Source organism: Mustela erminea, chromosome 19 (genome assembly GCF_009829155.1).
Source record: "Mustela erminea isolate mMusErm1 chromosome 19, mMusErm1.Pri, whole genome shotgun sequence".
In the NCBI taxonomy this organism is placed as follows: domain Eukaryota; kingdom Metazoa; phylum Chordata; class Mammalia; order Carnivora; family Mustelidae; genus Mustela; species Mustela erminea.
The window spans coordinates 14,027,599-14,042,943 of NC_045632.1; the positions used below are offsets into that span (position 1 = coordinate 14,027,599).

Sequence of the window (15,345 nt, forward strand, 5' to 3'; positions counted from 1 at the left end):
CAGGTGGAGCTGCCACTGTACAAAGGCCACAAACCCTGGGTGTGTTTTATGGCTGTTTCTACATTTAGAATCTTCTCCCCTTTATGACCATTTCAAGAACTCTCCCAACCTCCTGCTTCTTATTACATCTTCTCTCCCTAGTGCACGTCTTTTGTGGCCAGAGAATGGCTGTGCAAATAGTTGACAGTTCAGTAAGAATGACTTTTCATGGGGACTGGGAACCTGACCCTGTTTCTTCCCAAAAGAGATTGAGGTTCATAAAAGCAAGCTTTTATAAGGGATGTGCAATTGTGAGTGTGGTATGAGGGAACAGATGCAACCGTGAAAGGGAAGACAGGAAACAAAATGCTGACCATTGAATCCGGCAAATGGGTTCAGGGAGCAAAAATCATTCTGGAAGGTAGATTTCATTCAGGAGACCTCTGAAAACTTAAGATATTCTCCCCCCAGATTAAATTATTTATTTGGGTGGGAGATGAGGTTAAATTATGAGTTGTGGGATGTAGGGTAAATTACTTCTCTGTCAGTTTTTTTAATCTGTTAAAACAGGGATGATAACATTCATGGGATTTTTTGGTCAAGACTGTAGCTTCATAACAGCCCACAGGATGGTGCCAGGCACAGAGTGAGTGCTGAGTGGGTGTGAGCTCTTACAGTTATGGCAAGAGGCAAAGATGCCATCCTTGTCACCTGGGTAGGGATGCGCTTTTTAGCCAGGGTCCTGGCAGGGCTGGAGATGAAAATGATAGGGGAAGTTAATTTCCAAGAGTAGAAGGATTGGGTCACAGTAACTCATGAACAACATTCTGGAAAGTGTCATAATTCAATGATGGGATCCCCAGAGGGTCTGTGGCTTCTGTCACAATTATTGATTCTGGGGGCCTGGGATCACAAGTAGGCAGATCAGAAGATAGAGAGGGGGAAGCAGGCTCCCTGCCCAGCAGAGAGCCCAATGCAGGGCTCGATCCCAGGACACTGAGATCATGACCTGAGCCGAAGGCAGAGGCTTAACCCACTGAACCACCCAGGAGCCCCTAGTTATTTTCTTTTTAGTACTTCACCTTGATTTTCAAAATAAAAACATTAAATATCATTACTCCAGGATCTTATAAATATCCCCTCCTGGGCTTGAGGCCAAACCGGAGCATGCAGCACTGAGCTGTGCAGGTGGAGAGTGTAGAAAAGGGAGGAAAGCTGTCAGTGTGCAGGGGACTTGACTCACCTCTCTACATAGCACATGGGCACAGAATGGATTAGTGAGGGCGGCTTGGTTTATAGGGTGTGTTCTGATTGCCTGCTCTTCTCTGTTAACTTTCTCCAAAGCCATTCCTTGCCTTCTCTCCTTCCCACCTCTCCCCACATTGACCCATAGCCCCCATTTTCCAGAAGACTTAGAGGCAGTTAATATGTGACCCCTAGACAAGAATATCCATCTGGCTGAAACCCTAAAAAATCCATGTGCTGTGGGAGCATGGAGCGGGAAGCTTTCATCTGCCTGCAGGAGCCCTTCAAGGTGTCTGAGAGAGTGTGCCATTTGAGTTTGCTGAGGGCAAGGGCAAGAGAAGAAAGGGTGTGAGAGGCGAAGGAACAGCTTGTGCAAGGGGAGGAAGGAAGAAACAGTAGGTCCCCCCCTTCTTACCCCCTCAGCCTAGAAACACTAGACTCTGTCCTAAAGATTAGCATAAGACTTTGTTCTTCAATCTAAATGGTCCATCACCTCAGTGGATCAAACCCAAATGAATAAATTTCTAGGCATCAAGGAGTTAGGTCAGAGACCTGTTATGGGGCAAGCCAAGACATTTGGGTAACTTGGAATTGTATCAGGTAGCTTTGAACTCAGTGCCCGGAGAGAATGTGCTCGTGAAACATTTATTGTTTAGGGGTATCTTGGTGGCTCTATTGGTTGAGCAACTGATGCTTGATTTTGACTCAAATAGTGATATCAGGGCTGTGGGATCAAGCCCCGAGTTAGGCTCAGTGCTCAGCACAGAGTCTGCTTGTCCCTCTCCCTCTGCTCAAATAAATAGGTAAATAGAAGTATTTGTTTAAGGTTTAGGTTTTTCTGCTCTTTCCTTCCTGCTTCTTGCAGTACTGGGGTGGGCAGTGTCCCCCTGTCCCGTATATGTGCCCAGTATCTTGCAGGAAGGGTTTGTTCCTTTTGTTGATGTGTAGCCAGCTCTGAGGCTTTTTTGTTTGTTTGTTTGTTTTGTTTTGTTTTGTTTCACTAGCAATTAAGGAAATGATAGAGTGGCTCCTTTCTCCACTAACAGTCTCATAATGGAGTCACCTAAATCTCATCTTGATTCCTCCACCCTCCAGGGAGCCACACCTTTTCCTGGTCCTCCTAGATTCTGGGGGCCTCAAAGGCCATGCAAAGCCCTATGTGAGGGAAAACAAACACACAGCAGAAAACAAAACCCAGGAGTGAGTAAGAACTCTTGCAGTTGCCTCTGTTTACTTAAGGTATGTGTTCCTTTCTCCCTTCCCCCTCTCCACCCTGATATCTGAGGGCCAAGTCCCCATCTCTGGGCACAAAACTGGTTTCCTTGCTGCTCTTATGGTTTGGTTCCACCCACCCAGACAATGGGCCTTTTCTCCCCCTAGAGTCAAAGGCCCTAGTGTTTGGCCCTAGGAGTTCCACTCTGAACTGGTGCCAAGGCTCGAGCTTCCTGTTCTGTTCCTCCCAGGTCATCTGGGAATCTACATGCCTGTGGGTGTGGTAGAAAGTCCTGAGTTATGTCCAGAAAAAAGGGAATCCCACACGGTTGTGCTTGGGAGACTCTTCTAGGGCTCTTAGCAGAAGAAGCTGAATTATGGGCCTGGGCCCTGGGCCATGGTGCTGGTGATTAAAGCTGTGACCTCCAACCAGTAGATTTGTTTCTCTAGTCCTTAGTTTTGCCGTGCATGATGAGGAGCTTTGGCCACTAGAGTACAGGCCCCGTGGCTTGAATTCCCGGCCATGCCTTTCTTTTCTTCCCTTGAAGTCCATGTCATCCCTTCAGGGCCCAAGGATCCACCATCAGATAAACTAAATTTGACTGATGTCTGGTTGAGAGGCGACATGTTCCCTGGGTGGCTGGCCTCTTAGATTACAGTGGAGTGGTGGGTATTTTTGGCCTGGCCTTATTTTGGGGCTCTTTTTGGCAGCAGGAGGGGTAAGGCTCTCCCAAATTGTGCAAGTCTTGACAAACAGCCCAAAAAGTTTGGAGTCTTGTGAGTGGGGAACTACCAGAGGCTTTCAGTGGGAAATGACCTGGTCAGATTGTGTTTCAGGACACATGCTCTGGCAGCTGGTTTGTTGCAGCTGTGGGGAGTGTGCCTGGGAGTCTGAGATCTGAGCTGGGAGTGCAGGAGCAGGAGAGCCATTTGAAGAACGGGCAGGGCTTGGTGAGTGACCAAAGCGGTGATGGTGGGTGGGGAAAGCTGAGGATGACTTGGAGCTGAGTCTGGTTTGAGCTTTTGGGTGGATGGGGTGCCATTAGCCCTGAGATAAGAATGAGGGATAGGCTGGCCTGGGACTGAGATGCTAAACACAGTTTTGGGTATGTTTGGATGAGATGCTTGTGGACTGTCCAGGTAGAATTGCTACGGGCAGTGGGGAGAAGCTCTAGGAGAAGGATGGGCTGGGGCCAGGAATTGGTGGAGGCAGTGATGGAGAGGAGGGGTTGTGCCCAGCACTTGTCCCTCAGCTCAGCACGGTCACCTCAGCACAAGGCCACAGGTACGCAGGCCTGAGTGCTATTCTTCATCAACCTTTTCTGTTGATCAGAATGGTTTTTCAGGGTTTTGGCAAGATGGATATTCTTTGTCTAGGGGTCACATATTAACTGCCCGTAAGTCTTCTGGAAAATGGGGGCTGTGGGTCGATTAGGGGAGAGGTGGAAAGGAGGGAAGGCAAGGAATGGCTTTGGAGAAAGTTAATAGAGAAGAACAGGCAATCAGAACACACCTTACAAAACACTTGACATTCATCACAAAACATAAAAGCACAATGTAACTTTAAACTTTCATTGAGAGCCTGGTGTTCAGCATCCAGGGGCAGAAGGGAGTGGTGAGACTAGCAGGGCACAGGGAAGAGGTAATTTAGGAGTAGGCTAATAGCAAAGCAGCTAGCTCAAGAAACACTATAGCTTAAAAGTTACCGGGAGTAATTATAATATAAACTAGTACTAGCCAACCAGTGTGGTGTGCTTCCTAATTTATGGTACAACTGACAACTAGTAGGACAGCTAGTACCCAGCAAATACCATGTGCTTACTCCCTTCCAGGCAGTGTGCTAAGCATGGTAAATAACTAGATCACTTCATGTGCTCCCTGTAACAGCCCATGTGGTGGGTACTTTTATGAGCCCCATTTCACAGACGTGGGGGCTCAAGTGCAGTCATCTGTCCTGCTGCTCGTACTCAAGAGCCAGGGTCTGAGGCCAGGTCTGGGGACCTCGCCACCTGTGCTCTTAGCCACTCGGTGGCAGGTGGGGCAGTGAGAAGGTAGGACTTCTCTGAGATTCTCAGAGATGGTCCTTGAATCTGTATGAGAATTATCTGGGATGTTTGTTAAAAATTGAGACTGATGGGTCTCACCCTAGACCAACCAAGAACAGAATTTCTCAAACACTGATAGTTAAAACTACTGGGCCAGAGGGCCCGAGGTCTGGGTTCTGGAAGGCAGTGGAATCTTGGCTTCTTTAGTCACCCGCTGTTTGGTTCTCATTCTTCTGTGAATCGACAATGCAGTCTACACTTGCTTTCTTCCTCTGGGCTGTGTTGGAGGGGTACATTCCATCCCGAGAATGGATGAAATCACACTGACATTTATGATAGGGAGGCATTTGGAGGCAGTGTCCTTTACTCTCACATTTTCTCTTCACCCTTCATTTGCTTCTCCCCGCATCAGGGTGGGTTTCACTTCTCTGCCTGTCCCCCGGGGTGGCTTGCCAACTGGATCGCACAGAGGCTCAAGCCACCTGGGTGGGACAGAGGCTCTGGGAGGGCAGGGGAACCAGGGAGGGGCTCAGGGCTCTGTGGGGGCTTCGCCACTGCCGGTGGAACTCCACCTGTGAGACTAGGGACCGTGGAGCCATAGCCTGGGATGCTAGGTGGAGACCCCATCATCCATGGCTGTGGGCTCTTCTGAAATGGAGGGTTAATCTCCCTAAGGCTCCAAGCCAGGCAGTGCAGAAAAACAGGAAGAAATGCCAATCCTCATCTCATCCCCTAGTAAGTTTGGAAGGCTGATCCAGTTGCACCCCTACCTTGAGTGAGGATAAGGGGGTTTTATATAGTTCACTTTGGGGGATATTCCCACACCAGCCTCTAGGAGATCCAGAGGGAGGGGGAGAGCCCTGGGCTAGGAGTGAGGAGAGCTGGTTCTTAGTAGTGTGTGAGCTAAGTGTTACTTGAGAAAGTCACTCACCTATGCTGGACTTGGTTTTCTTTTCTTCTTCTTTCTTCTTTCTTTTTTTTTTTTTTTAAGATTTTATTTATTTATTTGACAGAGATCACAAGTAGGCTGAGAGACAGGCAGAGAGTGGGGGGCGGGGTGGGGGGAGCAGGCTCCCTGCTGAGCAGAGAGCATGATGTGGGGCTCAATCCCAGGACCCTGGGATCACGACCCAAGCTAAAGGCAGAGGCTTTAACCCACTGAGCCACCCAGGCGCCCCTGGACTTGGTTTTCTTATCTGAAGTTGAATTTGGCTGAGATAATCTCTCTCTCTCTCTTTTTTTTTTTTTTGGCTGAGATAATCTTTTATGTTCCTTCTTGCCCTCAAGTTCTGATTCTGTGATTAGTAGCGGGAAGAGGGGGCAGCTGTGGCAGAGCCCTGAATGCTTCTTGTATCTCACATGCCTGTCTTTCCCCAAAGGAGCAGGGTAGAAATTCTATTTGTGTCTCTTCTTGTACAGCTCTGTGTTTATTTCAGTGGCCTGAAGATGTCCACTGTGGGTGTGGTGAGGAGAGTCTGGAGCCAGGAGCACCCCCTCAGCCCCCTGGGGAAGGAGGATCTAGCTGGGGGTTCCCTGCCATTGTGCAGAATTCTCCTGTTTTGGTTTGATATGACTTCCATTCCCGTTCTTCCACCTCCTCCATAACTTTCCCCTGAGCATCACATTCAGTTTCCGGCCTGGGCTATGATTGTTTGGATGACTTTCCTGGCTCTTTCCTGCCTTTGGTTCCCTGAAACAAACAGCAGGAAATTCTTTTCATAGCCATCAGGTGTCCACTTCATGTTTTCCTCTTTCCCCGCAGAACTGGACAGAACACACAGGCCATGGAGAAACATGTGCATGTTCTAGCTGCCAGCATTCACCTGTGCTGAAGCGTGATGGGCTTCTGTTCTCAGTATTTGTCTGGGGGCTCGTGGCGTACTTACATGAGTTGTGTGGTGTCCTAATGGCTTGTGTGTGTCTACCACTTAGTTTAGAGTGGGTACTGTGAATGTGTGCATCCATGTTTCAATTGTTTGGGTGTGTGCTTGTGGACCACACTGTGGCGTCAAGGTGGTTGATGCTGAGAGGAAGTGATTCAGGAGCTGGTTTGCTCTCTCTGTTTCTGTTTTTTTTTCGCAACACACTGGTAAAGTGTTGTCAGATTAAAAAGATGTTAGACATTTCCTTAACCTGGTCTGAAATTCACCTTGTTTTATTCTTGGGTGTGTAACCTGTGAGGGTGTGAAGAGATGGAGAATGAAACACTGGACCTTCCTGAGCAATAGATGTTGGTTCTCAGAAATTGGATGTTGATCATGTAGCTATTACCACCTTTGGATCTGTGAGCAGGATCCCGAGAATTGGAGAGCTTTAGTGACAGAGGTATTACATTGTTCTGGAACAATTAGAGACAAGTTGATAAGCAGGAAACCGATCAAGTTTGTGGCTTATTTCTTTTCTTTTTTTTTTTTTTTTTAAGGTTTTATTTATTTATTTGACAGACAGAGATCGCAAGTAGGCAGAGAGCAGGCAGAGAGAGAAAGGAGGAAGCAGGCTCCCTGCCAAGCAGAGAGCCTGATGTGGGGCTAGATCCCAGGACCCTGGGATCATGACCTGAGCCGAAGGCAGAGGCTTTAACCCACTGAGCCACCCAGGCGCCCCAAGTTTGTGGCTTATTTCTAACCAATCTTTAAGCATTCCTACCTTTAAGAATAATTTAATTTCACTGATACTGTCACCTACTACCAACTGTCAGGAGCTAAATTTTCAAGGATAAATGAAATTCACTCCCTGTCCTGAGTTAATAGTTGGTCTTTTTTGAGCAAGGCGTTTTGGGCTCAATTCCCTTAGTTCCTGACTCTCTCACCAGGAAAGCCTTGAGAGCTCTCAGAACCAGACAGGAGAGGTCGATGCTAGAATGGTGGATGCAGGAGAGGCGGCAGGATCCCAGCTCCCTGCACTGTCTGACTCTCTTTCAGGAGCACAGTGACTGTGGGAGGTAGGAAACTGGGCCCCTTCAGAGACGTTATGTTAGGTAACATGGTGGGGATGGCAACTTGGACTGTCCTTTACCTTGTCTCTCAGCTCCTCTCGACTTGAGACAATGCCCTCAAGTGTTCCCAGAGATGGACAATGAGTGTCTGTTTCTTGGGACCCTGGAAGAAAGATTGGTTAGCTATTCCTAAGAACATCAGCAGTGAGGGACACCTGGGTGGCCCAATCAGTTAAGCTTTCCACTCTTGGTTTTGGCTCAGATCGTGATCTCACGGTTGTGAGATTGAACTCCATGCTGAGATCCACGTTCAGCACAGAGACTGCTTGAGACTCTCTCCCCCTATCCCTCTGCCCCTCCCAGCCTTTCTCTCTTTCTCTCTCTCAAATATAAATAAATAAAATAAATCTAAAAAAAAAAAAAAAAAGATCATCAGCAGTGAGAAGGAAAGGCAGTTTGAGGCCCTGCAGAATTATCTTTAGGGAACTACAGATACTTCACTCCATTCAGACCAGGAGGTTGGCAGTAGGTAAGGGTGGGGTAAAGAGAATGAGGCACAAAAAATGCTCAGACCGACGGTGCCAAGCCTCCTTCTGAGGCTCTCATACTGAGCTCATATCCCTTCTACCCTTGCAGAGCACCAAGTGAACTTGGGTAGTACTTCCCCTATCTGTGGAAAAACCATTTTGCTAAGGCCTTATGATGTCTTTTTATGACTTCTTTTCCTCTTCCATACTGCCTTTGTTCACTTGTACAATATTACTAGGGGTTGGGTGAGTGAAATTTTTCCAGACTCTACATTCTTGGGGTTGGCTCTGGGCCCTGCACATTTCTGCTTCTCCAGGTTGACCCTGGGAGCTTATTCCAGCCTGGGCCCTTTTTTTTTTTTTTTAAGACTTTATTTATTTATTTGGCAGACAGAGATGACAAGTAGGCAGAGAGGCAGCAGAGAGATCAGAGGAAGCAGACTCCCTGCGGATCAGAAAGCCCAGTGCAGGGCTTGATCCTGGGACGCTGGGATCATGACCTGAGCCGAAGGCAGAGGCTTTAACCCACTGAGCCACCCAGGTGCCTCCAGCCTAGGTCCTTTTGTAGCTCTTTCGCCAGCCTGGTTGGTCTGTACAAGAGAGATTTCAAGTGCTGGGATTTCTGAAATGTCCATGTGCCTTTGGAGTCAGGTAGACCAGACCTGGATTTAACTTCACGCTTTGTTCTTCATTAACTGGGTTACCTTGGCAAGTGACTTAAGGTCTCTTAATACTCAGTTACTACACTCTTGTCAAATGGGGATGATGCCTACATAATAGTTATTATAATAGTAAAATGCCTTGAGCACCCTACACTTATTAATTCAGCTAACCCTCATACATTTCTAGGAATTAGGTGCTAGTGTGGTTGCCATTTATCAGATGAAGAAATTGAGGCACAGAGAAGTTAAGTATCAGGACCAAACTAATGCAATGTGTAAGTGGTAGAGCTGGGATTCTGAACTTGGGCAGTTTGACCCTGGAGCCTCTGTCCTTAACTACTGCACTAGATGTATTCACAGCATGTTCACAAGAATTCATTGAGATAAACACTTGAAGCACTGGGTATAGTGCTTGGCCTGTTCCAGGCACTCAGTAAATGGTATCTGTTATTACTGGAGGGGAGAAACCTGCTATCACGTGAGCAGGTGGCAGATGTGACTGTGGGTCTGGGTGATGCAGGAGAGACCGGAGTCCTCCTGCTGACCTGGGCCTTCCACAGTGGCAGGGTTTCTACTAATCTGTCTCTTTCAAACAAGGCTTATTGGCAAAAGGCTTGTCCCTGTAATTCCAAAGTTGCCTGACAGGTCCTGAAAAGAAAACATAAGAGCCGAAACTCGCTGGCCATAGGAAGAGCTCCCTCCCAGCTAGCCAGGGCTCAAAAACCACTTCTCTGACTTGGCTTTTGAGGAACTTGACCTCTCGCTTCCTGATGTCTTAGGCATATAATCTGGGCTTCCAAATAAGCCACCTGTGGAACAGAGAGGGGCTACTGCCTAAATTGGCAGAGGGTGAAGGGTTGGGTTAGTGCCAGGAAGCCAGGGAGACCCAGATGTGGGCTTCCGAGGAGGCGGTATGAAGCTGGCTCTGCTGCCTGGTGGTTGTGTACCTCGGCTGTCTGCCTGGCGCTGGAAATGGCTTGGTCAGCAACCGGTGGTTCTGGTATGCCTGCCCCACTCGAGGTGCCAGCTGGGCTTAGAGGCCACAAGGCTTTGGAGTCCCTTCGTGACTCTGCCACTTTTTTTTTTTTTTTTTTTTATCAGAGAGAGAGAGGGGGAGCGGGGAGAGAGTGAGCACAGGCAGACAGAATGGCAGGCAGAGGCAGAGGGAGAAGCAGGCTCCCTGCTGAGCAAGGAGCCCGATGTGGGACTCCATCCCAGGACGCTGGGATCATGACCTGAGCCGAAGGCAGCTGCTTAACCAACTGAGCCATCCAGTCGTCCCGGCTCTGCCACTTTTTAGTTGGGTGGCCTTTGCCTTTTATTCATGTTCCCTGACCCTCAGTTTTTTCATTTGTGAAAAAATTGTGAGGATCAAATGAAATAACGTACATGAAGCACCAGAACAGCAACTCACATACTGTAGGTACTCAGTATCTGCTCTCAGTCATGGGTGGGTGCAGCTGGGGTGGGGGGAATATAAAAGACGATTATTTGCCTTTTAAAAAAATATTTTATTTATTTATTTGTCAGAGAGAGAGAGAGGAGGGGAGTGGCAGGCAGAGGGAGAAGCAGGCTCCCCGTTCCCTGATTCTTTGCATTTAAAGAGGTTACAGTCTGGGTGGGGTTAGAGGTAATGAGACAGGTAAACATATAAATCACAACCTCATAGGAATAGCATATAATGTAACACAGGCGCCCAAGTATAACAAACATTAGAGCTTTTGGAGTTCAGATATAGGAGAGCTGCCCTGTACTAGGCTGCTCAGAGAACGCTTCCTGAACAAGTGAACTGTGCAAATGTGCAGAGGTTAGGAGGGTGGCAAAGGGGAATTCTAGGAAAATATCCGAGAGATCAAGCAGCATAAATTCATGGGAAGGAGAGGAAATCAGTTGAATACCCCTAAAGGATAGAACCATCCTCGACAAAGTTCAGACGAAGGCAGATATTCCAGACAGGACTTTTTTTTTCAAAGATTTTTTATTTATTTGAGAGAGAACGAGAGAGCACTTGAGCGAGGGCGGGGAGGGGCAGTGGTAGAGAAGCAGACTCTGTGCTGAGCACAGAGCCCAGTGTAGGGCTCGATCGCACCATCCTGAGATCATGACCTGAGCTGAAACCAAGAGTTGGACATGCAACCAACTGAGCCACCAAGTGCCCCCCTCCAGACAAGTTTTTAAAAAAAAGAGAAAGGTAAGTTTCAGGCAGAATTTCAGGAGAAACACTAGGGTCTCAAATTTAAAGTAATTGGTTGGTAGGGCAAAGGAGGTGGCTGCCAGTAAGCACAGGCCAGGCTAAAGTTCAAGAGAGGAGCCTAGAAGGCAGAAAGAGAAGGGAAGTCTCTTCCCCGCCCTCTGAACCAACCTAACCCCCCCCAACCCCACCCTGGTCTGGACCTGCCAGTTTACACACAGTACCACCCAAGTTTTCCTGAAAGGGAGTGAAAACTTAGTCAGTCCAAATCCTTGGTGAGCCAGTTAGGGGCCTGAGGAACTGAATCTATTGTCCAAGGAAGTTCAGACCTCGGCATGTGGTATCCCGGTATCCCATGTGAGATTCCCGGTTAGGCTCTGGCTATCCTTGCTGGAAGTGTCTGTCTTTGAAAAAAATTTTTTGTGTATTTTTTCTTTTCTTATTCCTGTTGTTTGTTCCTATTGAAAAAATTAGTCTTGGCTGAACTAAGTAGAAAAGGTTTGTTCTTACCTAGCCAGTATAACTAACGTGGTTGTAAGAACAGCTCTGGAAAACAATGCGGTGGTGCCCTTGCCTTCCCTTTGCCCTTTTGATAACTTTAATAGCATGATTGCATTGCCATTATGCTCTGTTCTTTATCTGAGTATATATTTAACTTCCGCCCCTCCTCTGAAGGCAACTTAATGTTAGAAGCTGTATCTATGTCTGACTTTAAAGTACCTGCCAAAAAACTACTGACAGGGGGGCCTGGGTGGCTCAGTTGGTTAAGTGTCTGCCTTTGGCTCAGGTCATGATCCCAGGATCCTGGGATTGAACCCCATGTCGAGCCCCATGTTGGGCTCCCTGCTCAGTGGAGAGTCTGCTTCTTCTTTACTCTCTCCCTCTCTCCCTGCTCATGCTTGCTTGCACTCTCTCTCTTTCAAATAAATAAATATAATCTTTAAAATAAAAAGAAGAAACTACTGACATAGGTACCCAATAAATATTTATTAAGTTGGAGGCTTTTCTGTATGCCTCACAGATTCCAGTAAGGGCTTCATATTTTTCATTCATTCATTCAATCTCTTAATAAGTGTGTAGTCTCCTGAATGCCTACTAGATACTAAGCATTATATTAGGGATATAATGGGAATAAAAATGAAGGGTTTTAGTGGTCCTTAAGGAGCTTTTGGTCTTGTAGGTGAGTCAGATAAACAGGCATTTACAGAGCAGAATGGCAAGTGTGACTGAGGGACAGATGGGTTATTATGGGAACACAGAGGAGGGTCTTATAATTCATCTGAGATGAAGGTGGAGGTGTTGAGATGGGTCAGACACGGCTTTTTTTTTTTCCTTTTTCTTTTTCAAGAGCAAAATTCTAAAGGAAAAATAAAAATTGAGATACAAGCCTTCTAGGCAGAAGGAATAGCATGTGCAAAGTCCATGGTATGAGGGGTCCTATATTCAAGGAACTGCAAGCAGTTGCATATGTTATAACAGGGGCTGCAGAGGGACGGTGGTTAGAAATAAACAGGGAACATTAGGGAAGAGCCTGACATGCTGGGTAAAGAAGTTTGGATTTTATCCTCAGGGTGATGGACAGCTACACCTAGATTTTAGGCGGAGCATTGACATGACCAGATTGGTGTTTGGAGATCACTTTGACTATCAAAGTGGAAAACAGATGGAACCTATGTGTTGGAGGAAGATGAGCTACAACCAGGGCCATTCAGCAAGGGAAGCCCAGGAACAGGATAGGTGAGGTAGGTGATTGCTGCTTCCTGCTTCTCTGGGATGCTCCTTTCCATCCTGAGGGACCAGGTCTCTAGTTCCTGCCATAGCACCTGCTAAACAAGGAGGCAATTCGGAAGTGCTTCTTAGATATCTCACTCTTCTTTGTACCACCTGAGCCCCACTCAGTGGCTGACCCTTAGAGGCTCTCAGTGGGCATTGGTTGGCTCCAGCATGACTTGTGCTAGCAGCTACTGGGCACTGATTTGAAGGTAGGGCGGGTACCCTTTCTCCTGTGGTCACAAAGTAGGCGAAATTGCTTTCCAGGTTAGGATTGACCTTGAAGATCTCTTTTGCATGGCCTTTCTCAAGACATTCTCCATATCGTGATGAATCTTTGTTCCAAAGTGAATAGTGTGTTCCTTTAAGGCAGGAAATGTACTTTTATTCATTTTTATATTCCCAGGACTTACCACAGTGCATTATACACAGTGGGTGATAGTAGATATTTGTTTCATGAGTCTGAAATTCCTTGTTTTGGACTTGAAATGTGTTTTATGAAATACATTGTAAATGTTGATTAGGTGCTGATTCCTCCAAAAGCTTTTTACTTATTTATTTATTTTGCCCTTTTTTTAAATCATATTTTGATGTTCATATACTAGAATGTATGTATTTGTGTAAGAATCATTAAGGACCAGAAGCAACAAGATGGAACTCAAAGAGCCTCCCCTTGCATGTGGGTTATATGACAGACTACACCAGGTCATTGACAAGAAACTGCAGTATACAGAATAATAAGGCCTGTCCCCTCTTGTGCCACCAAAGAGCAGCACACAGCGTAAATATGAAACACAGGAGCATAATAATTGTTGCAAGCAGTCTTGTTTCAGACGTTTTCTTCAGTTGCTTCATGGATCCCACTGAAAAGCACATCCTGGCTAATGCAGCAGTATTTCCAAGGGTATAAAATGCTACAAAGAGCTTTATAACACCAGGAAGCCACAGCAATCCAGTTTCAAGGATAGAGAAGAAAGTGCCGCACACGAAGCATATGAAAAATCACTCAATCTGGTGTTGACTCTAAGGGATGAGGCATCCAGGACCTGTGAGTTCCGTCGTCCTGGCCGCTTAGGACCTGCCACGGCTTGTTCATGGCCCTGCTCCCCCACCACATTGGCAGCCCTTGCTTGCTTGGCCCCTCAAAAGTTTTTTAAACCTGTAGCCTAATGGTTAACTAGGCATATCGAGGACTGGAGGAAAGGAACTAGGAGGTGGGTGAAGTTAGCAGGATGGGAAGTAAGTTATTTCTCAGAAATACTTAAAAGCTGAATTGAAACAATTCAGAACAGTCCTAGGCCAAAAGTTGTTAAGTTCGGGGCACCTGGGTGACTCAGTGGGTTAAGCCTCTGCCTTCGGCTAGGGTCGTGATCTCAGGGTCCTGGGATCGAGCCCCGCATCGGGCTCTCTGCTCAGCAGGAAGCCTGCCTCCCTCTCTCTCTCTCTGCCTGCCTCTCTGCCTACTTGTGATATCTGTCTGTCAAATAAATAAATAAAATTTAAAAAAAATAGTTGTTAAGTTCTTAGAAAGTCCTACTGAGGAGATTGGGAAGCTCTGGGTTCCCTTTACCACTTACCATTCCACAGTTTGCTTTTGTTTCTCTTCATATACTTTATTTTAATTTTTTAAAGATTTTATTTATTTGAGAGAGAGAGAGAGAGACAGAGACAGAGAGAGCGTTTGTACGAGAGGGCACAAACCAGGGAAAGGTAGAAGCAGACTCCCTACTGATCAGGGTGGCCTAACATGTGACCCTATTCCAGAACCCCAGGATCATGACCCGAGCCAAAGGCACATGCTTAACCAACTGAGACACCTAGGCTTCCCTCTCCTCCTGTATTTTAAACTATAATTAAACTAGATGACTCAGCATGTTTTCCTGATTCTTTGTCTTTCCGTTTCTTTCTTTCTTTCTTTTTTTTTTTCTAAAGATTTCCTTTTCTTTTCTTTTCTTTTTTTTTGACACACAGATGAGAGAAATCACAAGTAGGCAGAGAGGCAGGAAGAGAGAGAGGAGGAAGGCAGGCTCCCCCGCTGAGCAAAGAAGCCAATGCGGGACTCAATCCCAGAACCCTGAGATCATGACCTGAGCCACAAGGCAGAGGCTTAACCCACTGAGCATACAGGTGCCCTTGTCTGTTTCTTTTCTTCATTAGGAATGCCCCTGCTCCATTATGCCATTATCATTATTATTTATTTCCCTCCTGAAATGTTAGACTCTTTCCTGAAACCCTATGAAAGAAAGAGTCTCTCCCTACCCTGAACATCTCAGCTTTTAGGCCCCCTCATGTACTTAATGCTATTTCTAGAATTATATATGGATAGAATTATCATTCTATTCTCACTCGAAGCAAGGGATCTAATTTAGCTATGTGTATTTCATACCACAGGGCCTCGTAAATGTTGAGTGAAACCAAATGTTGACAGAACTATTATACTGGCTTAGTGTGATGGTGAATTTTACCTGTCAACTTGACTGGGCCACGGGGTGCCCAGATATTTGGTCAAACATTTATCTGGTGTTTTTTGTATGAGATTAACATTACACTGGTGGACTGAGTAAAACAAATTGCCCACCCTAATGTGGGTAGACTATCCAATGGGCTGATGGCTTGAATAGAACAAAAAGGTTGACCCTCCTCTGAGTAAGAAAGAATTCCTCCTGGCTGTCTAGGACATCAGCTTATTTCTGCCTTCAGACTTGAACTGAAACATTGGCTCTTCCTGGGTCTGGACGGCTACTGGCCTTTGGACAGGAACTAACCATTTGCTCCCCGG

The 15,345-nt window shown here is 46.5% G+C and overlaps 1 pseudogene; it reads right to left on the minus strand.

Moving 5' to 3' along the window:
• Positions 1-12,757: 12,757 nt before the first annotated feature.
• On the minus strand, positions 12,758-13,662 carry LOC116580118 (annotated as a pseudogene).
• Positions 13,663-15,345: the final 1,683 nt, after the last annotated feature.